Source organism: Corvus cornix, chromosome 4, assembly GCF_000738735.6.
Source record: "Corvus cornix cornix isolate S_Up_H32 chromosome 4, ASM73873v5, whole genome shotgun sequence".
NCBI lineage: Eukaryota > Metazoa > Chordata > Aves > Passeriformes > Corvidae > Corvus > Corvus cornix.
Window position 1 is genome coordinate 24,993,913 of NC_046334.1, and position 27,172 is coordinate 25,021,084.

The 27,172-nt window shown below is 40.7% G+C and overlaps 1 long non-coding RNA gene across 3 annotated transcripts in view; it reads left to right on the top strand.

Moving 5' to 3' along the window:
• The window catches only part of LOC109146321, a 40,364-nt gene that overhangs the window by 10,551 nt on the left and 2,641 nt on the right, over positions 1–27,172 (top strand). For all 3 annotated transcript variants that reach the window (XR_002048282.3, XR_005601855.1, XR_002048283.3), the window contains one exon: positions 25,553–25,727. This is a non-coding gene — a long non-coding RNA (uncharacterized LOC109146321). The remainder of the gene's footprint in view (positions 1–25,552; positions 25,728–27,172) is intronic.

The window sequence follows — 27,172 nt, forward strand, 5'->3', positions numbered from 1 at the left end:
AGTGTTTGTATCTAGAATCTTGGCCCTCTTTGTTGTTATATTTTTATCCAATTATTAAACCACATGTGCATGTATACATGTATGTTTACATGTAACAATTAATTGATTAGAATTGCTGCAATTAACAGTCTACAGTGATGGCCCACAGAAAGGAAACAAACATCAGTTCCACATCATGAAAGCAGTCACTTAAAATAACACGATAAACAAAGGACAGGTCAACTGCTGACCAAATTAAGCACCTCAGAATGATCAATGCAGACAAACCAGTGACATAAGCTATCCCTAAAGCAGTCTCGGAAGAAGTCAGACAAGCCAGAGCAAAAGCCACTCTTTCGAAACATTTCATAAATATCAACACTCCACTCTCCTAAGAAAAAGAAACCAACAAGAAGACAGCAACAACTGGCCGAACACTGTGTTTTCTAGAAGCAGCTTAATTATATCAACTTTGGATTAATGTTATGAATAACAACATTGACAGTATCAATCATTGCTAGAGTTTCTTTTGTGCATTTTACACCAAGAATAAGCTTTCTAACATTGACCTCAGTGAGAACTTGCTGCTCAGATCCATCTTCCCAGTTAAAAAAATGTGAAGTCGGACGTGAGAAGAAGAAAATAAAATGCTTGCAATATCCTCATGTTTCTCCTGATGGAGAAATGCATTACAGACCCCAGTGGCAGGCAATTTCTGCCTGAGGATTTTTACTGACAGCGAATGCATTTATTGATTACCACCACGTGAAGCTCAACAAAAGATCTAATAACAGACTACTCAACATGTAGCCTGGGGATCTATCTGGATGCTTAAAAATCTAGTACAGGAGTTTGGAAAGGATTTGTCAGGGCTCTTGGCTACTTCTGGCGCTGTGGGACCAAGTTCTGCCATGGTGGCAATGCCTGGCCCTGCCTGCCCCTTCCTGGCTTGGCGGTATTGCTGCCCTCATCTCCCAGCTTGCCTTCCCCTGGCGAGGAGCCCAGCTTTTGCTGCTCCCCTACAGAGTTGTGTAGGGGATGATTTTAAAACATCTTTTAAATGTCAAAGCACTTTCCCCAGCTGAACATGTTACATAGTAATGGGTTATTTCTTGGCCCTTGGTTCAAGGCCAGACAGTACATTTTATGCTAGCTGTGGGAAAAGGAGCGAGAATTTTTTTCGTGCCTTTTTTCCATTCTGTTTTGTTCTGTAAGCAAAGCAATTACAGTCATGCACCAAAAAAGACTTTCCAGCTGTGGAAAGTCCCACAGGAGAAATTTTGAGGAAAAAACTGCCTCTAGAGTATTCTGCTAGAGGGTTCATCTCTGCTCAGTGCACTGCCAACGCAGATAACTGACCCTGCATGGAAAGCGCTACAGCACTGAACTGCAGATGTGACAGCTGGAAGGATACAACAACATTTGTGACATTCATATGCCATCAAACAACTGACCCTCAGGAACCTTACCTGTCTCTGTATCTCCAGTGGAAACATGATACCAGGCCTGGTCACTCCTCAAGGTAGATCTCAAGGAGGTCCAAATATATGAGGGAAAAACACATGGTGCTCAAATGGTAGAAAAGTCCTAAAGTTATTTCCAAGAAATCCATTAAATGCTCAAGATGTATTAGGCTTCTGACAGCAGCTAGCCACATCTAGGTGAAATAGAACTGCAGCTGCTAGAATATCAGGACTGTGTGATTTACAAAATGATCTCTGGGATGTCCTAGCCTTGTGTTCAATATTGATTCACTTTCTGTGTCCTGGCCAAAGAGCAGTGTTCAGAGTAACACGTGATGCGCTTTTCTGAAGGCTCCTTATCATGGGACTAGGCCTACTCTTAATTAGGATGTTTTCAGTAGGATTTTCCCAAAGCCTCTGTCAAAATATCTCGGCACTGCTCTCAATAACAATTAGAGATATTTTTCCATGCATATACAGATATGATATGATATAGATATGTATGAACAAATACAGATACATCATCCAAATTTCTGGTGCCTTTATCTTTGGTATAGACTGCAACACCTTGTGATAGTGTTAGATAGGAGTAATTTTCTACTCAACACTTCACCTTATGCTTGCACCCATGTCCCTCATCTGTGGAACCAGCCATGGACAGCATTACGAGTTTCAAACCACTCAACAGATTCTAGCAGCTCCCATCCCTTCCAAAAACCCAATTTGGCAGAATTATGTTTTCTTCCTCCTCTCCAACTGTGCAATTCACACACACTCACAGACTTGCCTTACCTCAAAACCTCCTGATGTGAAGGCTGGATTCAGTCCCGAAGCAACAGGACAAGAAAGAGTTACTGACCAAAGTGCAATTTTACTCCAAGTTTTCTACATCCCTTAAGTCCACTCTGAAACTATATATCCTCTTACTCAGTAAAGGACAGTGCTAGAGGCAGTGGGATACCAGCAAGAGGAGAGGAAAGGCAGGAGTGGGCAATGGCACGATGGATGCAATGAAACGTCCTAGCTCCCACCTTTCCTTTCTGGCTCCAGACATAGCTTCAAAACCTCTGAGGCAGCAGGAAAAATTGTCCAGCAGTAATTTTCAAGGGAAATACAATTAGTGCATTAAGATTATTTCATGAAATGGTTTCTTTTTCTCCATCACAAGAGTGCCATCTTTGACTGCTACTAAAAAGGACTGTAAACTCCACAGGGGACAGGCTGAAAAACACCACTAAGGGTTACTTGATGGCTGGTTTTCTGCACAGAAGCTCTGCTGCAGTCCTGTGTCTTTGAGTAAAGCATGTGCACCGCTATCAGATGCTTAACCTTTCAGAAATGCTGTGCAGAAAGAGGGGCTGCCACTAGGATGTCGGATGTGCAAGCACTTTTCTGCATCCCAGGGATACGGAGGACATTTTTCATTGTTTTTTTCTCCTTTTGGTTTTTTCCCAAACCAAACTGCAGAGTATTTTTAACTCCTTTAATTTGAGCTGGCAGTATGAGCACTTTTTAGTTTACCTAACTTTGACATCTAGTGCCTAAGTCCACATCACTTATTAACAGCAACAAAAGCCTAAGGCAACCTTAGAGGCTAAGACATTTAACAAAGAGAATATTACATCAAATCTGTGTTGTCTTAAGGTACATTTGCTCCTGAGTTCACTCCAAAGTTACACCACTGGCTTTCTAGAAGCAGTATCAATTTCGAAGAATTAAAAAATGTCTAGTGGAAAGAAAGTTTCAAACTTTGTATGGGAGTTCTAAACATTTTAAGGGAAGGCTTCAAGTGACTATGTTCTTACAAAGAACAAAACTCCATTCTAGTGAGACCCCACCTGGAGTGCTGCATCCAGCCCTAGGGTCCCCAGCAAAAGAAGGACATCCACCTGTTGGAGCCAGTCCACAGGAGGCCACCGATTTGGTTAGAGGGATGGAGCACCTCTCCTATGAGAAAAAGCTGGGAGAGTTGGGATTGTTCAGCCTGGAAAAGAGGAGGCTTGGAGTGATCTAACTGCAGCCTTCCAGCACCTGAAGGGAGCCTAGAAGAAAGATGGAGAGAGACTATTTACAAGGGCCTGTAGGGACAGGACAAGGGGGAATCGCTTTAAACTGAAAGAGGGTAGCTTTAGATTAGATATTGGAAAGAAATTCTTTACTGTGAGGGTGGTAAGATATTGGAACAGTTTGCCCAGAGAGAGAAGCTGTAGGTGCCCCATCCTCGGAAGTGTTTAAGGCCAGGTTGGATGTTGCTCTGAGCAACCTGGCCTAGTGAAAGGTGTCCTTGCCCATGGCTAAGGGGTTAGAATGAGACATCCTTGAGGTCTGTTCCAACACAAATCATCCTATGATTCCATGATAATGGCTTTCTTCACACTACAGCTATCAAAACCATGATTATTTTTCTGTTGATAATTCTTTTTCACAGAAATGTTGGAAGAATCATGGACAAAACTGTTTGACGAAGTTCATTTGTAGATACTGTCATTATAAATACCTGTTCATCTGCCCTTTATAGAATGCTACATACTAACTTTTTCTGGGACTGGCATCTGAATCTGAGCTTTCTTCAGCAACACTGCAAGATTTTGACATGGCTTTTTGAGTGATCAGTTTATCTTGTAAGAACTTTCAAAGTAAGATCTATTAAATCAGCTACTCCAACTTATTATAGATACTTACCACCTCTTCTTCTGATGAAACACCAAAACAGTTGCACTTTAGAGGAGAAAAAAGGAATTCCAGCAGAAAGAACATGAAAGCAGAAGACAAGCTGTCCTCAGATACAGCCATCTGTGATTGGCACAAAACCTTGGTATTTAGTATATTTAATACAGTTGTATTTTAACTTAGAGCATATATTTATATTTACTTAAACATTAGTAATTTTAAACCATATCTTTTTTTAATCATTATTTAGTATACTTATTTAGCACAAGACACAAAACCTTTGTATTTCTGAGCTACAATGAAAACCATGACACTTTGTTACATATTTCCCATCACAATTAAAGTAAAACATGAGTAACCTTCCTGCAAACTAATGTCAAAGAATCCATCCATCCATCCATCCATCCATCCACAGGTCCCTGCCAGAGTGAGTTAGCCCTTTCACTGGTCTGATGTTACAAATCCATTAAGTGGAAGGGCTCAGATAAACTGAATGACAGGTAGTTATATATAACCTGAAGGGCAAAGAACGGGAACTCCCCACACAGCTGTTTATGACTGGCAACAGTGACTGTAGGAACTCACTGATTCTTACCCTACAGAGCTTTGAGATTCAGAAGAGGGAGAGGAAAAGAGAGTGAGGAGCAGGTTGCATGCCTTGCACACACTGCTGGGTACAAGAGTATACTCAAGTGGTTGCCAGGGAACCATTAGAGTACTGTAGACCCACGTTTTTGCTTGGATTATGATTAGTGTTCACATAAGACCTGTTGCTAAAACAAAGAAAATTATTTGCAGCCAGTGGGAGGCAAAGAAAGGGGCTTGGGCTTTGCCTATACCTTGGACTAAGACTCTAAAGCCCTTTGCTTACTTACAGAATGTCATATTAAAAGGCTTTCTGTAAGACAAGAAATTTGTAAGAGTTAACTTCTGTGGAATTAAAAAATGCTAGAAATAAAATCCTTTTACCAAAGATGGAGACCACTTTTCAATGCAACTGTTGATTAATGACCTGTTTCAATCAAATATTTAGGTCATTCTTGTCTAAACTGCATAAAGATAGGAAAAGACTTATTAAAAGAGCTCTCTGTGTTTCTTGGCAACAGATGGTTTGGTTTGTCAGAGTGAAACGCATTTTCATAGGACCTCTGATGGAGCTTAGCAGGAAGGTGATACACACAAAAGTAATTTGACTTGGCAGTCTGAACTAAAAGGTTGCAGAGTGATGAATTATAACAGTACATATCTATATTTATATAAAATTTATATTATTTGTGTAGTACCTTTTAAAAATAGTAGCACTTCTAGATTTTCCGAAACAGAACCCTAAGAACTTACAGTACCCCTGGAAAGGCAATCCAGTGCTGTACCAAAGTGGTCCACAGGGACTTAGACCTGAAAGGAGTCAACCTTCCCATAGGCTGAAAGATACTCTTGGCTTTTTAATTACCTGAAATTCTGGGACAATACAGGACACAAATGCATGCTTCCTATGTATTTCCTCCTCCCAGTTCTTGAATGAATAAATGGCGAACAATCTTCCAAATGCTACGAACACAAGAGTTCACTGCCCTTCCCATGCTAATGATACGGTAATTGCATGGTGTAGTATGGCAAAGAGCACAACATGTGATCATGGCTATGAACACTGTGTGAGCACAGACACAACCCTACACACGGCCACAGCAGCAAGTCTTTGGAAATGAATCATTAATTATATAATATATACTCCAGATACATCACTTTCAGGTACTGGAATATAAATATTCAAGTGGCGTTACAAGGCCTTATGATCTCCCACATCTATCAGTGGCTCATTCCAAGAGCACAGGACTTTGAAAGAAATCAAACCTTTCATTACGGAGGGGAACTCAGCACTAGATGGTCCTTGGGTCTCTCCCAACAATGGACCTTAACAAACAGACATCACACAGTAGGTGGAGAGACAACAGCCAAAACCATGTGTTACACCAGTCTTTCAGATTTTCTAAGTTGTGGCTGGAGATGTTCACCAAATGCAACCTCTGTTGAAGGCTTCCTTTCATCTGACTTTAGGACCTTGCTTTTTAGCTCAGCTAGGCAGTTCTAGCAATGAAAAGCCAAAACCTACAAGCAGCTTCTCTGGTCACTGAAATTTTGGGGTCAGGTCTGTTTTTGAGGTGAATTTGCCTCAGCTGAGTCACTCAAGGGAGGAATTGCCTCCTTGCACACCAGCAAGTCTCTTCCTCATAATAACAACTGAGCTGCCAAAGCTTTTTGTAATCTTAAAGCCATCAGCAGGTTTTTCAGAGGAGATGTCAGACCCCCTGGATTCCAGCAAACCCTCCTCTGTAATTTTATCTGTGTGCAAAAAGCACAAGAGTGCAGTCCAGTTGAGGGCTGAGGGCACCACAGTGTGACACACAATGCTGCAATTCCTTGGCAGAGCCCTGGCTTGGGGGATTGATTTTGGACTCCTAAGGCAAACTGAATGCAGAAAAAAAATGCATTTGGGGTCAATCCAAATGTTTCCCTCATCAATATTTTGAAGGGATTTTCCCCTTCTTAAACACCTTATCTCAGAGGCACTACCACCGTCACTGATGGACTTGGCCACGGCCAGCAGTGGGTCTGTCTTGGAGCTGGCTGCTCCATTGGACATAGGGGTAGCTTCTAGCAGCTTCTCACAGAAGTCACCTCTTTAGCCCCCCCAGCTACCAAAACCTTGTCACACAAACACAACACAGATAAATAAACTTTACATCTGAAACATTTTCACCAAACTTGTGAAAACTAGTCTGACTTGTGCACTAATGCTGATTTTCTAAAAACACATTCAAAATTTAAGTTTTTAAAGTTTAGGGTTTTTCCACTACGTCAGAAAAGATGTTGATGCTTTCTCCCCCAGAGAAACCAAAGTATAATTTGTGTGTTATGTAAATTAATAACAAATTACATAACTAGTAGAAGTAGCTTTATGTTACAGTTTGGGAAGGAAGCAGGAAATACTGATACCTCAGGGGAAATGCAAATAAAAAAATGTAATTAGTCATATTCATTTCTGGCCAAAATATTAGATTTTTTATCTACACACTTATTAAAAGTTTTACTAAGTGACAAAAACTAGCAAAGACTTTCTAGTTGTAACCAGGATATAGCAATAACAATGTTTGCCTGTTGCACATCCTACATGCATTTTCTGAAGTGCTGAGGAGACTTTGTGATGAGTCTCAAGTCAGGTCTCAGGAGATGAAGCAACTTTTGAAAATCCAGGATCCATTCTTGAGCCACTCTGTTCTGCAGCATTAGTCTGATTGCTTTGTGATGTCTGATGTGGGTGTGTGATCAACTCACAGCAAGGGAACAGAAGGTCTTTCTTAAAAAAAGAAAAAGGGAATATTGTTCAAAACTGCCTTTTTTCAGTGAAGATGCACGGCACTCTACAACTGGCTTCTGTTTGTACTCAGTGCCACTCATGGCTTCTCCAAGAATTTAATGTCATCTGAATGTAAGAAACCATTGCAGAAGTAAACCTTGCTGGCCACCACAGAGAGTTTCAGACATCTCCTGCTAGTGATGTACCAAAGTGCAGGTTGGCTCTGCTTCAGAGCTGATCTCCTGCACACCTTTCTGCACTTCTGCAGACTGCAGCCACCAACACAAGCCCATGGTCTGGCTGCATGGAGCACCTGGGACTTTCTTCTTGTGCTGGAAGATCTTTCAGACACAGTGTAGAGCTACCAAAACCTCTGCAGCCACCATCAGAGGTGTGACAGTCCTGGACACATGCTGGAGATGTTTCTCAGTCTGTGGGGAGAGCTGGGAGTGTTTGTGGCAGAGCTGGCAAACAGCTTACACTCACAGAATATTTTCAGAGTTAATCTCTTTCTGAATCTGGCACTGATAGATTTCTCAATTTTCATGTATTTTCATGTAGATTAAGACAGTCTTAAGCAACTGTTTTAGTCTGTAACAAATGCCATGAAGATAAACTCCCTGTAGGAATACTGGTTGGTAGGATCTGCCCAGCAAATGATCTTTAGTTTTCCCTTACTCAAAGACTACAGGTCCACTTAGCTACTAAGTCTTCATCAGACCTGGATGGTACCACTTTACAGACTTTTATTTGTTTATAGAAACACATGTTGATACATCTTCCCGGCTTCATTTTTCTTCCTATACTTCTTTCACAGACTTTTTTTTCAAACTGAAGCAAATGCACTGAATGCAAAGGCAACCTGTGTAATTGTAATTACTATATTTAGTTATACTATGAAAAAATACACACTTTCAGTGTTTTCATCAATATTAAAAACATACATATGTTTTGCTATTGGAAAGAAGTCAAATATGAATATATTCATGGTGTACTTCAGGGCTAAACATCAAAATGTCTAAGACTAGTCCAGGCATTCAGAAACTGATGCATTATTTCATCTTCATTTTTCAGAAATAAAAGCCCAGCCTTAATAAATGCAAAATAATGAGTGCCCCTCCAGAATTTCTTGAAAAGTTCTTGAATAGAATAATCAGATTGAATTTATCTGTTTGAAGAAAGTAAAATTCCCCCCATGTGAGCAGAAGCTAAGGGGGGTTTTCAGTCAGTATTATAGAATTTCCAAACTACCAAGAACTGGTATCCTTACTAAATAACTCTCCAGTTTTTCCATGAACTTGGACCAAAATCCACAGTTAATAGTCACTCTTTCCCCAACCCATACCTCTGGGCAGCAGTACTAAAATGTACTAATTTGAGCTAACTGCTACAGGATTTCATGAAGAAAAGTTATTTTTTCCCTTCTTTTGGCGGGCTATTTTAAGGTGTCAATTCAAATTTTTGGCACTACATCAAATCTTTCTGCAGAAAAGCTGTTTCTATTCTCCACAGGGCTGTTAAATGTAGAAGTAATACACTTCATTCTCCACAAATTGTAATTTTTCCATTATCCTATTACTATAATTTTCCACCATGCTCTTGACAGCCTTCTTGGCTCTGCCTTACCAGAAGAAAGGGGTTTATTCATTTGTTTAGTCTTGATAACTTTTTCACCACAAAGCAGGTGGCAGCCTTTGGTACACACAGCTTGCTTTGCAGCACAAAAGAGAAGAGCAGTAGCTGTGGCTGCACTGTGAACACATCTATAGTTCACAGCTCTATAAATCATGGGAAGAATAAATCTAATAACTGCAGCAATTATAATAACAGCAATGATGTGTGCAGTGACATTTTACAACGCAGGAAGGTTTTCAGACCAACCTCAACTCCAAGCATCCCTGTGTGATAAAAAATTCCCCTGGCTGGTCCCTGTCTGAAATGTCCTATGAGGATGAATAAAGACCCATACTTTTTTTCACAAAGGCTGCCATCTTACTGCAACAAATCCTTCTATCAGCATGTCTCTCTGGAAAATAAAGCGTTGCTAAATGGCATTCACACTTCATAAGCTCAGAAAACTGAGACTGTTAAGTAATGCACCAATATAAAGCAATTCACTAGGAAAATGCACAATGCAACAAATCTGTTCTCCCAATTTCAGATGCTCCATCTCTCCTTAGTGCCTTACTCCAAGGTCTAAACTGCAGTGGTACTTCAGGTAGTCCCAGTTGGAGCAAGGCGCTCAGGGAAAGTGAAGACTGCTGACCTGAGCTGCACAGGATTCAGGCTGTGTCCAGCAATATTTCCTCTGCAGCACAAGTCATTCTTATTGTGTCAGCCCAGGACATTGGGAAAGCAGAATATTTAGAAATGGGATATCATGTCCAACTTACCATCATAATTGTTTGGGAGGAGAGAGACAACTGCTGTGCTTTTTCTGCTTAGCCAGGAATGAACCTGCCATTTCGGATTTTAAAACTAATTAATCATGGCGCCAATCAGTTTTGATCACTAAGCAAGTCTTTCATTCCATTCCATCCTTTGTATAGCTTTATTAAAAGTAAGAGTCAGATTTTTAAGATCTGTTGGTTGGATGTTTGGTTTTGAGAGCTATTGTCTTCCAGAAACAGCTGTTTCAGAGGTCAACGTGTGCTGGCAAAGGCGAGCACAGCAAAACTCCCAGGCAGTGAACTGCAGCATCTGCCCTGGGGAGGTGGCTGCTCTCCTCATGGAGCACGAGATCATTCTATCATTGTTTCATTCAGCTTTCCAGTCTTAGAGAAAGCTTCAAGTTGCTGACTTAAAAGAGGGGATCCCTTGCCAGAAAGCATTGAGAGAGATTACAGGAGAGACTGGACTCTCAGCAAGGCAGCTTGAAGGATATTTGCTGAACTTCCTACAATCACAGCTAGTCTTGTGCTAGGAGAAGGTTTTAATGTGTTTTCTTGCCCCTGCACATGCACAGGATTCAGAGCAGCTGGCAGGATTAAACACATACCATTCCTTTCCTGCTGCACCAACAGTTTTTGCCATCTGTATGTTAATAGCCTTAGCTTTATAACATTCAGTGTTATAATTGTCTCTGGGAGCTGAAAGATGACTGAAACATAAGCGTTTATAAAATGAGCATTTTCCAAGTCACTGTGCCATGAAAGAGTCACTTCAGCTCACTGGGGGAAAAAAAGATACCAGTTCAGAACTCCAGGTGAACTCGAAAACAAAGGAGAAAAGAAGATCATACAATTAGGTTGCAAATGTCTCATTCTGTTCTGTTGAATCAGTGCTTCAGTGGGACAAACGGCTCAAAACTGTGCTAGAAAGCCCCAGAAGAAACCCAAATCCACTCCAGACTCAGTTTATACCCATACTAAGCCTGACAAGAGCTTGCCTGAGCAATTAGTGCAGGTGCCTATTAAGCAGGTGGCTGCCTTGTAGGTCCTGCAACGGTGAAAGCCTGTTAGCCTACCTTGAACACCGGGTGTCAGTGGAAATAGCTGCATGGAGAGGCCGACAGCTCCACACAGACTCGCAGGGTGAATGGAAATACTTAAGTTCACCTCATTTGCAGCATGGCACAGCTGAGTTCAAGTCAGTCCTCAACTCCTGAAGCCTTGAAATAACCATGCAAAATTGTAGGGTAGTTATTAACACTGCTGGGAGAAGTAATGCTGTCAGAACCTCTCAACAGGTTAATCTGTTCTTTTCTTGATCTTCTTGCTTTGAGAAGGCTGATGATAAACAGAGGATGATACTCTTTTGCCTACTGAGAGATCCTGTGTATTGAATCTGCAACTCAATCATCTGGGAAGCTTTTCAGAAATCTTCAGCACTGCAGCAAAATTTAGCGTGGATTAGCTTCCAGCTGGGAAAATAATAGGTAGAAGTTTTGTGTCTTTATTCATGGGAGAACAAGTACATGGATATTTATATACAAAATGGTATCAATTTCTTCTCTGTGTATAAATAATTGATGATAACTTGATGTAGGGGAAGGTGGTAATGATTTTGAAACTCAGGCCTGTACCTGCAACATTGTATGCCTAAATCTTTTTGCCTCATACATATATTTAGCCTTACTCCTTCAACCCAGAAGAGCAGAGAAATGACTACACTGAGCCTTCTTATCTGAAAATTTATTTCTAGGTTGCTGCAGCATTTGCAGCACCTAAAGTTAGAAAGAGAAACAAAAGCTTGGTGTTTAAATTCCATAGCGTGTTACAGTCTGTTTAAATCACTGCAGATCAAAACCCTATGTAGCCACTGCGAATTATGCTGGAAATGAGCAAAACCTGTGATTGTCTTGCTCAGAAATTTAAAGTGATACCAGTAATAGTTTCACAGTGTTTTGGCTCAAGCTGAGCATGCTTAAAACGAAATTATGCACCTGGTACTGTTACAGCTCAGGCCCAGCAGCCCCCTTGCACAGAGCCCTTTTGGGAATTTTGCGATAATCTCAGGAGTGTGCTCCTTTTCCCAAAGAAAAAGAGCACTATGCCAGGTTCTCAGCACCAAAAGAAAATTTAGTTCCCTGAGTGCTCTGCAGGACAAGCTACCCATTTCTGTCAGCTGGGGCTTGGGCAGGTCAGGACTGGGGCAGGGATCTGACAGGAATAACAGCTTACAGCTGAGCAAGGGGGTAGGTAGGACCCTGCACTGAGCTGTTGTGTTCCTCAAGGAAAAGAAGCCACAGCAGTGCATTTTCTTATTGCACTTTGGGATTTATGATGGATGTGCACTTTTGAAAGCTCTGTCAGGTAAGGGAATACCATTTTTATGTGACTTTTTTTTCTGAGGTAGCTTTGGCATTCCTTGAAGTATGCTAGTGTACTTTAAGCATCCTTGGTTCTTGCAAGGACTGGGTGCAAGGACTGGGTACAAGGACTGGTGCTCTAGCTCTTCCTGTATTGTGTACCAGCAGGTTAGTTCTCACAGCCAATGCCAGTGAAGAGTATTTTAACCAATGTTCTGGTCCATGATGCGGATAAAGTGAGGGTTAAATTCTGGCTGCAGAAATCTTGTTGGAGAAGGTGAAAAAAACAACTTATTTGTAGCTGAATGGTTTGAGCACAAAGTACTGGTTGTTTACTTGCTATGTAAACTGAGAAATATGAATGCCTAAGCTCTGCTTTTTTTTTCTTTCATGTTTGTAATTTTTTAGTGGTTTTCCCAAGCTATTATTCTTGCACCTGACAGGTTGTACTCTACTGTGGGAGGATTAAGTCTGAAATGTTGTCCCAGAATATCCCTCTCTGTCAACATCTAGGGTTTTTTCAGTAGGTGCAGAAAACTTCACTGTTGGGAAGGAGACAAAATGGTCCACCCTAATTTTTTTTCTAACTGAGGGAAAAGGAAGTGCCTATGCAAAGGGTGTATGGGGGTAGGGGGAAAGTTAGGAGTGAAAAAAAAAATCATATTTACATTCTGGGATGAGGAAATGAATGATATTCCCCAACACTCCAGTTGATAGTACCACAGTGGTAGCTGATTAGAAGAGGAAGCATTTATGTTAATGATCTTATTTTGTGATTCAATTTCTTTCAACTTCTACCATCTGTTTTAAAATTCATGTTTCTGTTAGGACGCTAATAAGTACACGTTGTTTAATGCTGCATGCTAGTCACCAGTAGCTCTCTCTGATTTAAATTAAAACTGTATTTTGCCTCAATCTGGTCTGCTAGATCTGGTTCCCATTGGAATTACAGTTTCTGAGAAATGGTAGAGAGCAAAAGATTTACAGCAAGATATGTTTGCATGTCTCTTCTGCTTTATTTGGAAACAGTCTATCTAAAATGAGGCTTAACTTTGTGATGTTTGGAATTGTGTTTTGGGCCAGGGGACTCATTTACAGTAGGCCAGTGTCTGGTTTTCTTCATAAGCTGCTGCATGGCAGTTTTCATGATTAAAAGTGGCACTGTTTAGGCATTTCCTTCAGCTAATAAGTGAAAATTTATCTGGTTATAACCGAACACAAGTCTTCCAAAATGGGAAGTTAATTTGTTGGTGAATGTGAAGCTTCTTCCCAAGCAAGGAAGGAAGTCAGTGGTTTTGAACAGTTTTATGAAACTCTTATCAAAGAGGTGATGGTGAATGCTTTGCATTCAGGTTTTGTACAAAACTTTTAAAACCTAAGACCTTCAATGGCTATGGCACAAAACTAGCATGATGGTGGAAGTTTTCAGCAACATCACACTCCCTCCCTCAAACCTGAGATTTAACTTTTCACTTAAGACTTTTCTGCAATGAAAGAGCTTGTGCGAATGTGTGTGTGAAGCATTTATTTATGTGCAGCTGTTCAAACTGATGGCACAGAATAGGCGGGGAAGAGGAGCAAATGTGGGGTCCTCAGCTCAGTCATGCAACAGAAATAGAAATTTTTTTTTCTGATAGCCATGTGAGTTGCCATCTCTTTCCTCTAGAGCCTGTAAGAAGCTAAGAACACAGTCAAATGCTCAATTTGGCTGGTTCCTGCAGATCTCTGACTCACCTCTGCTAAAATTAGCTAATCTTCATTTGTAACTTGTTGATCAGTAAACACAGTTAAAAAACCTAGAAGACCAATCAACATCAAGGGAAGGTGGTGATTTTTTTTTTTTTCTTGAAGGAAAACTTGAAAATTTGTGCCATTTACTGGTACCTCTGATAGTGTCACAAGATGGACTGTGGATGAGCAAGCTGCAGTATTTTTTATTTCTCCCTGGTGTCACCTCAGCCTCACTGCTGCTGGGTGATATGTGAAAACATATAAACCCTAAGCAGGGATTTTTGACGCAGGTTTGAATCCCAGGAGACAGTACCTTTGTTTTATAGCAGGTGCTGGCCAGTGTAAAAATGTAAAAGTTAACATTAAACTTGCAGTTTAAACTCTTAGTGACAGACATAATCATTATTAGTTTAACCAAATTTAACAAACTTCAATAAATACATATTTTTAAATTTGAGGTCTTTCAATTAGTTGTTTTCATGTGAAGCCTTTCTCTCTTTGAAGGTGATTATTGATATAATAGTTTTCGCATCTGAAATAACAGCTGCACTAGCCAGGAGAGTTATAACCAGTTTTCTGCTATAGAAAAATAGACACGTCTTCCCAAAACTGTGGATTATTTTTCCTAAGTGACCCTTAAGTCAATTTTAACTTAGTTCAGTTCATAGTTGGACATTAATACTAAGCAGCTGAAGAAGATCCCTGGATTTGCATTTTTATGTCTTTTTTAGTACCAAAAAAATTCATCATGACGAAGTTCATTTTGAATGTAGTAACAGAACTTAATCAGAAATAACTGTCTTTAATTCTTAATATTAGAAATCATATACAAGTCTTACATCTTAAAAAAAACTCATTTGCAAAGAGGATTAGATGAGTTCTTCCAATTCTCATTCCATTTCATCTGCTTTACTACTAAACTATAAATACTCATTTGAATTATGTCACACTCACCATGCACCTGATCCCAAGAAATGCTGAGTGTCTGGGCCCATGTGGACTACCACTGATGTCCTGCTCCAGCATCACTCCTGCTTTCTGAGCTGCCTGCTTTAGCCAGAGCTCTTCTGCCCTCTCTTGTTTTTTATATAACCTCATATTGGTTATATGCAGTAAGTGTTTCTTCTGAGCTGGCCTCCAGCACATTGCAGCTCTTTTGATGTTTGTGCTGGAAAAGGATGCCACAGCTGCAGCAGATTTCACAGGGCGTCAAACCTGCGGGGGCAGGCCTGCACTTAGGTTTCTACTTTGTGTATTCACTCAGGCCTTACATGTGTGCAACTACTTCTGTGTTTCAGGAAGCATTCCTGTGTTTCAGGAGGCATTGTATAACATGAAGGGAGATAAAAATTGCAGGTGTTTGTGTCCTGCTGGCGGTCATGGGTGGGGGAGGAGAGAACACTCACATGCACAGAAAAATCTGGGATTTCAACACCAGTACTGAGTGAGTCACACAATGTAACCACAGCTAAAATTTGTCCACTTGAGGTGTCACCAGCCCCCACCATTTGAGAATATAGCATGTTGGGGAAACTGATGAGAACTCTGCTTTGGCATGTGTCATAGTCAGTTTTCCTGAGCCTGGCAGGAGTAGGCTCTGAGCCACATGTGGCACCTTTGGAGCAGCAGGATGCCCTGGGGGCTTCTGACTGTACAAGCACAGGGACACAACCAGTCACAGAGTGGGGAAACCAAGGAAGTCATGAAGGAAAGAAGCAGCTGGAAGCTGTTTGCACTGAAGAACAGCTCAGCTGATGTACCATTACCCCCAGTCTCCTACGGAGGTTTTACCTAAGAAAGTGGGAGCCATTGCTTGAGATGAGATGGACAGCACTGCTGGAGAAGGTCTGGGGGAGGCCAACTGCTCTTTCTTGGGAACAGACTGGAGGGAGTCATGGGCTTGGTAAGTTGGAAGCAGTGCCCTTGCTGACTGAGGCAGGTTGAGCCCGGGAACTTCCCTGTGTTTGTGTGCCTCTGCTGCTACATTTGACAGATAGCTCTGCTCAGACAACTTGTAAAGACAAACAGAAACAGTCTTGGAAAGGTGGGAGGCAAACTAAATGGATGAAAAATACCCAGCGAGTCCTGTGTTCATCAAACCATGCACTTACTGCAGTACTACAAACTTCTGAGGCACCTCAAATCGCACTAAAATAATATATAGCATGCTTGAAAAAATTTTCTTTTTCTTCTGGTTTTTGAGATGCCCTGAGAGTTCCCCTGAGGCATATTTACAAGTTTCCTTTGTAACTAGCCTAGTAAGAAAACATTACTTAATTGGTTAGAGAGGGTTTTTTTTAGCTGCAGCAGCCAAAGCTCAAAGTAAACCCCATGACAAAAAGTTTCAACATCTTGATAAAAGCTGGTGGTGTTGGGGTTTTAATCAATTATGTATGTATTAGGAAATAACAAGGTTAGCCCTTTCTTTTAGTAAAGGGGGGAGGGGGCAAGATTACTGCCTGTGAACTTCAGTGAATAGACAGCTATGTAACTGTCTCAGGAAGAGCACAGAGGAGTAAAACTGGTCATAATTAAACCCTGGTTGGAAAATGTGAGAAAGTACCAACTCAGAAGAGAAGCTCTGGGAAAAACCCTCATCATAGTAACTGAGCAGTGGTGGTCAGCAAGAGGAAGGTGGCTTGGCTCATGGAGGGAACAGAACTGGGTGCTCCACATCTTTCATGTGGAACATTTTTAGAGGTTTCCTGGTCTTCCTAAAAAGAGAAACCTCTACTGTGGCAGCTCTCTGGTGGTGCTTGTTTGAAAAGAGCAAAGAGCTGTTAAATCAAGTCCAAAATATTTCAGCTGTCTCATTTTATCTCCATAGTAAGAGACTGAAATTTTCTTTGAGATGCAAACCAATAGTGATCTATACAGTACCTAATTATGTATCTAATAAAATACATAATTATATTTGTTCGATTGAGCCTTTTGTCAGCATGCTGAGATGCTGATCAGGCATGATTTCAGGAGATGCAAAAAAGACTGAAGAAAAATAATTCTAACCTGTTTAATTCTAGCTTGTGGCTCGGCTGTTGTTCTGTGTTTAAATCATTAAACACTTCACAGACTTATTTTTTTCTGGTCACATCAAACAGATATTCTTTGATATAGCTCATGAAAGAAGAAACTGGATTTCAGCTATGCCCTCTAAATGAAGACTTGTACAATCATTTCCTACAAATTACAGTGTAGTAAATGCAATTAATATTGTCATGTGACTCAGAAGTGACCTTTTCCAGTCTCCAGCAAACAGGCTTGCTCTCACAAATGTACTGCTCTTAAAAGCTAATGCGTGTGCTGGACATATTAAATTGAAAAACATAATCTGCTTTCGCCTCACCCCAAGCTGCCACCAAGCTGTAACAAGTTATTAAAAAAAATGGTGCAGGTCTTTGAGCCTTCAGGATTCAGGTGTACTGCTTGCTGGTGTGTCAACCTCTTGCGGGGACACCCTTGCAGCTCTTTACACTACGTCCTCCACTGGAAACTTCCACACATACACCAGCACTACAGTGTCGCCAGCTCTGCCGCCCCCGGAGCAGCTAGCTAGGGATGCAATTTATACCTTTTGGATACATTAGGAGGAGTACACAAATGTGATTTTATATGGTGCCTTGATCTTAAACACCGTGAGACTCATTTTAATTCAAGCCAGACTAAAGTTAAAGCACAAAAAAATATTTTATTTATTAAACTCCTACAGTTTACTGAGGTTTTTGAAGATGCAGGACAGAAAGTAAAGGAAACCACATGCAGTCAAGATGTCACATGAGACAATCTTTAAAAGGTTTCTCTTCCCACAGCCCAGTGAGAAGCAGACTTATTCCACATGCATTGCCAGGACTCCTGCTGTGCTGAACGTCCTTTGTCCTTGAGAAGCAACCTTGGGAAGTATCCTGAACGGAGAGCCAAGGGGTGCCTGATGGTTTCCCCTCCCTGTAATTTGTGGCTTGAACTGACGAGAAGGATGCAAGAAAATCCTTCAATCTCACACCTTCCTACTTTTGCAAATGTTTTACTTCCAAACTTCGTTACCTTCTGAAAATGCTGGTGATGCTGATCATGGCCAGCTATTGCCATCTTCCATCTGGATAACCAATGGATTTTATTTGGCCTTTCTTCTGTGTTTGGTTTTTCTTCTGTGTGTCTTCATTCAAACTAGGTGGGACCTCTGAAGATCTGTAGTCCAACCCTTGCTCCAACATGACCAACATCTAAGTCAAATCAGGCACTAGGGATCTTGTCCAGGGGAGTTTTGAGAATCTGCAAGGATAGATTCGACATGTTCCCCATGCATCCTCTTGCAATGCTTAACCACCTTCACTGGAGGGAAGGGGAATGAAAGGTTAATTGGAATTTCTCTTGCTCCTCCTATGACCATTGCTTCTTGTTTTCACTGTGTACCTCTGATGAACCTTCCATCCAGCTCTCCCCATCCTAGTGCTGGTGGCAGCCAGCCACCTCAGGCTGAGCATGCCCAGCTCCCTCTGTGGCTCCTCGTGCCTGGAGTGCTCCAGCACTCAACCATCACAGTAGCTGCCCACTGAGTCCCCTCTCTTCTCTGTGCATGCACAGACAGAGTGCTGCAGCTACCCAGCAGGATAGCTGGTCTCCCAGTTTATGTTGGAATCCTTTCCCCCACATGCTGAATCCATTTTTTGCATGACCCACATTTTCCTTAGCTGCATCCTACACTGCTGTGTAGGCAAGATTAGTGCCTACGTCTTGCTGAGGATGGACTTGACAGTAGAGAAGTACTTTGGAGTGGTGCTGGGGTGATTTGGGATGAGTGAGCTCTTCCATCCTCTTGTGGCATTCTATGTGTAAATAATATGCATTTGACATAGCATTCTTGTATACACCGGCTGGGATGATGTTCCCTCAGTAGATCAAAAGGCTGTGACTTCATGTCTTTCCTAATGTAGCCAAAATTTGACAAGTTATTGCTGAAGATGCATACTATTTATAGTTTTACTTATTGCCTTACTATTTAGTTCTGAACTCATGGTGACTACTGACAAAAATAACACTGCATTTTTAAATACTCTCCAGTAGGCTTCTCCTAATTTTTTTTTTTATGGGAATTTTAAAACAGTTGCTTCTTTCCTTTTCAGGAGGAGCAAAAAACCACCAAAGAACATATTTCTAATCCAATACCTCTTAAAAAAAATAATAATAAAATTTCAACATTGAAATATCAGCTTACTGAAGTCAATAGCAGCAATCTTCTTGCTGAGCTTTTTTTACACTCCTTTTCCACTAAAGGAAGAAGGTTGAATCAGTCAGAAATGTGAGTATGTTGCCTGTGGGGAATTCAGTTTAATTCAGTGAAATCCTTCCCTGAGACAGAATAATGTCTTCCCTCCTCTTTCGAACCCATTTTTTAACCTATTTCAATTGCATACATGATCTCAGATTATGCAAGTGTGGTATCAGAGAAACACCTCCACAGTGGCAATATTACTTAGACTGTAGGATGCTTCCCTGTCCCATGGCTGTCACCACAGGGTGAATCCATCAGGATCTTTTCCAATTCCCTTAATGAGTTAGGGGGAAGTGAATGGAGGTAGAGAAATACCACAGGATGGACCCTGCCACAGCAAGCAATCTTACTCCTCTTTCCTTGCCGCTTCCATCTCATGAGTAAACTCCTCCATGCTGTAGCAGTGACCGTCTTCTTCCACAACTGGACGGACTTCAAGCCTGAGAAGAGGAGACTGAGAATTGGGGAAAGGAAAGGAGGTAGGGGTAGGCTTTGTCCCTCAGTGTACAACAGCTTGGATAAGTCTTTGGTAATCTATCTACAGCAGACTACACATGCAGAAGGGGAGGTAAATTATTAGGGGCACAGAGCTACAACTCGCCAAGATTACTTACACCTAAAGGCTGAATTGGTACTATCTGTGCTAAAACCTATCAATCAAATCCTTTTGGCTCGGGTAAGTATTCCTGATGAAATTTGAGGGGCAAGAGACACAGGAGATGGTGTTCCTGCTGTAGGGCTATCCCTTGGGAACGGCTTCCCTCCCCTGACTAGTACAAGCTGGCACTCTGAGCACAATGGTGCCCTGCCCAGCACCCAGGTGTGCCTCATTTTTCACATCCCAGGCTACTGCAACCTTATAGTTCATCGGTCTGAGCCAATTAAGTCTGATATTTAGAATGGGGTTTTTTGTTTGTTTTCTTGGTCAGATGAATCTCTTAGCAAAAGAGTTAGAATTGTTACTTTTCATATTCATCTTTTAAAAGTTCATTTTCTGTGCCTATGTGTTGAGACCCCGGTTCAAAGTAACAGCAGTGTAATGAGTTGCTCCTGCTGGAGAGAAGCCAGGGGAGCTAGTCAAAATGTAGTGAGAACAGATAGAATCTGGTTGTCTTGGTGCCTTGAAAGGCAGTCTTAATTTCTTCTAAAACTGAAAGTTACCAAATCCCTACCTTTTGAGCATTCATTGTACAGTTGTGGGGTTTTGCATATTTACAGTCCTTTATTGTCCCTGGGGTTCCCACTAAGGCAGGCATTTCCATGGAGCTGCCCTTAGATGCCTTGGGGACCTGGCAATGGCAGCATCCACAGACCCTGCTCAGGAGGGCAGCACCCTTCTCTGTGTCCTGGGTTTCATCTGTGTAGGTCAGGATATTGCTGGCTCTGTTCTGCCCCTCAGCTTTCTCCACTAAACTTGCCTTCAACAGAAAAAAAAAAAAAAAAATTAAAAAAATCTTCAAGCCAAGCCTTGCTTCTTTGCCCTTTGCCTGGATATTTCAGGGTATGGAAATATAAGCATCTGTCTGAGGTTTATTAGGTGTGCACATTTTTCAAAAGCAGATGTTAAACATTTGACATTGAGTTTTGGCTCTGGAGGTGCTCTACCAAATGCAGGCTCTGATCCATCACAGATGAACAAAGCCATGGCAGACTTGAGACTGATTTTGTTGTCCTTTAGAGTTAGTGAATGATAGATGTTCACTTGCAAAAACTGATGAATTAGTTGCAGAACAGAGGCTCTGTTCAGTGAAAATCTATTCTGAAATGTTATCGCAGTGAGTGTCTTTGATTATGATAGTACTTTGTGAAAAAACAAGATTATAAAATAGGCTCACATTCACATGAGAGTCCATTTCTTGAAAGCCACTAGAATCATTCACTTAGTATCAGGTATTGCAAAGTTGGAGATAAAAGTAGCCAACATTAAAAAAAAGAGACTATCTTCCATTTCATAAAGCTGTATGTTAATTGAATAATCAGAGCTTTCATTGTCTCCCTAATTTAAATTACCTTTTGTCATCCTGTCATCATTGGCTGATATGAGTAATGACTGTTACAGATTGCTCTCAGTCTGGTACCTTGCACGTACAAGGATTCATTATGATACCATGTTTCATCTCTCCCATAACTGCTGCTTTTAGTGCTATCACTGAGCTCAGCTACCTTCAAAGCCTAGCTTCAGCCACTGATTTTTTTCCCATGATTTCCATCAGGATTTAGTTTGACAGGGATAGTGTGGTCATATCAGAAATTCAGTTTTATGGTAACAAGGTTTTGAAAGCTGTGCTGATTGAAAAAACTAGAAGATGAGCTTTTCCCCTGTCAGGCTTGCACTCACATTCTTCCCAGTTCAGCACAAGTCCACACATGGTGTGAAACTTCTAGTTCCAAAAAAAGCCCAGTAGAAATTTCTGGAAGAACCTAACACAGAAGTCAGAAGAAAGCCTGTTTCTTGGGGATTTTTTCCCATATTATAGGATAATTACTCAAGGATAGGATCTGATTCAAATAGGACTTGATTAAGAACTGGCTTTAATGTTTTGATGGGATATCTAAGAAATCACTGCCTTTGTTTTGATCTCCAAAATTTTGATGTGTATCTACTAGAAAAAACAGTTGTAGAATTCTCTTTTTCCCTTACTAAATTAGTGCTTACGCAAATATTCGTGTTTAGCTTCATAATCTTTTCTCAAACAGTTGTCCCTCTAGAACTACCACCCTTTTGACACTTTTCTCCAAGCTATATGTGAATGTCTTTGTTTTGGATAATTTTTCCTCAGAGGTAATATTTTCATATTTTCAGGTCAAGGCATCATGTTACTGTCTGTCCTGCAATCTTAAATTTTTCTCAGTGATGACTGGAACATTTGCAGGTCAAGGGCAATTTGTAGCCCTAATAATGCATTTCTTTTCTGATTTAGGTCAAGATTTTAGATATGTGTTGCAAATAAATGTACCAAATATTTATTTCTAGTTTGGGTTGGTGTTTGCTTTAAACCTTGTTTACAACCCTTTTGGTTCTCCACTGCTAACTTAGCAGAACAATTACAGAGGCTGATCTATCTTGAAGGCTGGCAAGGGCTTTGCAGGCCCTCTGTTATCTCTTTCAGCAGGGGATCTGGAATTATCCCAACTCTTTGACATTCTGTCTTTCCTGCAGTCAGATATTTGAAACCTCTCTCTCCCTTTCTCTGAACTCCGTGGTGCATCAAGGACTGTCCTTAACCAGGTCCAGGTAGTCTAATGCCTCTGGGCATCAGGAAGCATCAGGCACATCCAAGAAGACTGGAAGCTAAAAAGGAAGGAAAATGCAGAGGCACAGAGGCAAAAAGAAGCATGTTTTAATGTGTATTGAATTCTCAATTTGTACATTAAAAATAAAATCCAGCTCTGACTAATTGGACATAATGCAGGAATGTATGTGAAATAGCATGGAGATAGAGAGTGTTGCTGCTCTCACCTGGGCTAAGCAAGAGACTGGCAGAGGTGTTTACACTGTGGTGGGGACATCTCAGGCAGGTGAAACTCTGCAGGGTGGAAGGGAATTCTTCATTGAAGGAAGGGAAATCACCATTAATCCTCCCCTCTTCCATAACCAAAGAAGATCTTGCCCTACTGTCCCAGCCCTGCATCTACTTTTGAAAAACTTCAATTTACTTACAGGCTGATTCTACAGGAACAAAGTTCAGAACATAAAACTAAATGGCCATTTCTTTCTGTAAAAAATTCTTTAAAGTTTGACAGTCCTCCATCAAGTTGGTTCTCCGGAGAAGGGATTTCTGTTGTGCAGCAAGAGCTTTTTGGTGAGAGCGGCTAACCTGAACACTGTGGAAAACTGGGTGTGTCCTGGGTTAGGGAATGCAACCTGGGACTGTTAGCAGTGAACTGGACTTGCACGGTCTGCATCTTTCTGCTCAAAATCTCACTTCAGAAAGCTGTTCTTCACTTTGGGGATTTTTACCCAACATACCTCTGCCACCTGGAGACCAATTTAACAACGAACTTTCATATACTTCCTCTGTTCTTTGATTCTAACTCCTTGAAATCCCCTACTTCATTTTCAGTAGAGATTTTGGCTGCCTTCACCTGAGTTTGTTTTTACGTTCCTCCATTAAGCTCTTGTATCTTCCAGAACTGGCCAGATAAATTGAAAGCTCATCAGGTGCTTAATCAATTGTGTTTTCACACTTAAAATGATTCTACATACACTGTAACTACCACAGTACCTGTTTATAACATACACTAATATAAAATAAATGCAAAGATCACGTGGGACCATTTTTCCACTTGCCAAAGAATTAGAGAAGTGGTAGATGCATTAAACTCTCCATTTGTAAAACAACATCTGTAAAAGATTACTCACCATGAAAAGAACTAGATTACATCTGATGTTTTGCAGAAATTTGTAAGCTTCCAACAGCACTCTGTTGCAGGCTCTCAAGGATATGAAAAAACAAGTGGCAGACACAGCAGAACTGGCAGGAGCCCATGTGCTAGTGATGCTGAATTCATATTCAAAGTGATATTCTGGTACCTTATCTCAAAAGCACCCTTAAAGATGGACATAGTCTGTTTGAAATAGTCTGGAAACACATGAGAGAATATTTTGGTGCAAAACAGTGTAACTAAGAGAAGTTGGCACTGATTTAAGTAAAAGAATCAGAATAAATATGCTTGAGGACTGTGCTTGGATTTGAATTTCTTTTTAAAGAAAAAAGCATCAGTTGACAAGGAAAAACTATCAAATAGTTTTCACTTAAATACAGTAGTAGACTGAAGCCTATTGTGAAAGAATAATTAGTGATCAAGGTCAGGCTGGATGGGGTGCTGAGAAACCTCATAGAATTGAAGATGTTCCTGCTCATTTGCAGGGCAGGGTGGACTAGACAACCTTTGAAAGGTCCCTTCTGACCCAAAATATTCAATTAATCTCTGACACAGGAAAATATTTGAGGGGGAAGAAATGTCAAGAAAGGCCCACAAAATTATGAAGTAGCAATCGGGAGAAGAGAATTTAGAGAAAGCCAGTTTGAGATTCAGCCTGGTGAACTGTCTTGGAAATTAGGCCAAAAAGAGAAAACATGCAACACAGTGAAAAAGCTGATTATAGCTCAATTTCAGAAGCTGTAATATATCCAAGTCTTATCTACACTGACTTAGATTGTTTGGGTAGGATATTCTCATTTATAGTAAAACATCTGCTTATCCTAGCATTATGAATCCTAATAATCCAGCAAGTTTTCAAAAGTTATGAAATAGTTGTCCATGTAATGCAATTAAAAATGCTTACTGCTACTCTAGATCTTTATCCCTACTCTTCTCCTTTTCTCTGCAATTCCCTCCCATGCAACAGTAATTAAACTGCTTTTTTATTTTTTTAGATGAACTGTTAAACTACCAAGAATATGAGTACATTTCATTCAAAGTGGAATTTTAAAAATGTTTCCCAAAAATCATTCATTAAGTTTTTAAACACTATACTGACAAGAAGTTTCCTCGAGTTACATTGGTTGTCCTCTTCAGGCTGCTAGTACATCTATTTTTCCTTTGTTAGATGCCTCTCCTATCTCTTCTGACTCCTGTTTGACAAACAGTACACTAGGATTTGAACACATAAAATAGAAATCTTTTCACTCTGGCTGGCAAAAAAAAAAAAAAAAAAGGCGTTTTAAACTACTGCTGGTTAGCTTGCAATAATGAGGCTGTTAAAGCCTTGGGGGGTGTCTGCACTGAAGGCTTTCACTATCCAGAATTTTCTGACATCTCCCTGTCTCTGAAAACTTAAAGAAGTTTATGAAAACTTAAAGAAGAATAGCTTACAAAAAATGAAGTCATACCCATACAGGAGAGTAACTTCTTTTCATTACGAAATACTGGTATATCATGGAGCTGAAATGGATTTAACAAGCACAAATTCAGTATAAAATGGAACAACTTACTTTTCTGGCAAAGAATTCTAGGGTAAGAGAGAAAAATTCAGCAGACTCTCTACTGCAGCAGGAATCTTGCCAGCCTTACACCAGCCCTAAAAGCAGCCATGCCTGCTTGACTTTGTCAGGGTTTGTAATATGGGTGAAGAAAACTGGAAGGTGAGCTACCCAAAGACTGTAGCATTAACCCATTAGCCAGCTGTGTACAGACACATTTGAGAGTTCACTAAATGCCTGCCCTAACTGGTACAATACGCACTACATCTCCCTTACCCCTAGCATTAGAAGAGCTTAAATAAGAATTGTTTACACAAATGACAATATCTGAGCTCTAAAAGAATTTCTCTTCTGCATTAGGATGAAAATATTTCATATTCTTAGATGTTTTTAATACACATATTTGTCCAGATGACTTTCTCAGGCAGCCAGACGTACCGTCCTGTGAATGCCTGTATCCACATTTACCCTGAACTCGCCAGTGAGAGCACCTGGCTTCATTCCTCTCAGAAGCCCGAGACCAGTGTTTCCACCAGCAGCTCAGCCCCTGAGGTCCTGTAAGTTGGAGGCCACATCCCTCCTTCAGGTGAGTCATATCAAAATCAGGGCAGCAAGCTCTGCTAACACCCAGCTCTCCCCAGTTCAGCTGTGACGCAGGACCAGCTTGTGAAGTCTGTTGCACAGGTTCACCGGAGCTAAATAGAGTTGAACTCCACCTGCTTCATAGCTTGCTGGAGTCCCCATAGTGTAATTCAGAGTTATTCACTAGTTACTTTTCTAATATTAAAGTGTCACACGTGGTGGTGAAAAGAAAAGCAGGAAAATACAGCTGATAGCTATTACCAGTATGTAGAGCTACTGGTACTAATAGGTGGCTTAGAAAATTTCTTAAGCTTAAAGCATGAGTGGATATTAAGAGCTTAGGAAATACCCAGTGTATTTCTATATTGGAGAAATCAAGTATTTTTGCTGTATTGTGTCTGTTTAAAGTTAGGACACCCTGATCCAATTTATGTTCCAAGATTCAACTCCTTGTGGGCTTTGATGCCTTTCTGGAAGTTGTGTTTTCATCAGCTGTTACTGGGCTTGCTCCAAGGCCGTATGTGAAATGGGGTGATGTGTTTGGAGTGCTGGACAAACTGGGTGAGGTGACTGTTTCTTCTGGCCTTAATCCACCACTTCCATAGCTTAAATTCTTGATTAGGATGAATGGATAAAATAAATATGATTTCAAGGTAGCTGAAAACTTGATGGGTTTTTTAAGGAAAAATGTGTAGTGGAAGTTTTATCAAATATTATGCCTTAGTGTTAAAGTTCAGGTAGTTTGTCTCATGAATGTTGCTTTAGATAGCAGAGGTGAGCTTTTGGAGGATGGGGCATTGCCTTTTTTACATTTTTGTCTAGTTTAAAGAAAAAAACAAATCCTTTCATCAGTGTTCCTATGATCGTTGTTTTCACCCTAAGACTTTGAAAGCTGCTTACCACCCCTCCATAGAAAACTAGTGCTACAAACCAGCTCTTAACCATTTTCTCACCTACCTCTATCCCTGGCATAAAACCAGCACATTAAAAACCAAACATTTTGGATTCCATGAACAATTTGACCTTCAGTTTTCTACAAGAAGAGGTAACTGGAATTTGTCACTTACACCTTTTTGTATGATCCTCCAACTCTGGGTCATCCTGGAGGGATCCTGAGTTTGTTTGCTGTTTTTGACTTGCACCCAAGCTCTTCTTTGCTATTGAACTTTCTGAAGCATCTCCTCCTCACTCAGGACTACTTAATTCCTGGAAGACTGATTGTAATAGCTTCCTGCCTTCAGCCCAGATACACCTTCCCAAGGGGATGCTATTCTTCCTTAATTATGCTGAAGTTACCAATGTTAAATTAAGTACCTACAAACAACACTGGGATACTTATCACTTAAGAAAAAATAAAAAAGGGAGAGTAGGGCAGACTCAAAGGTCTCTTCCTTCATGTGTCTGAATCCAACCTCCTACTCTTCCCTAGGAATATGTTGCAAATACTAA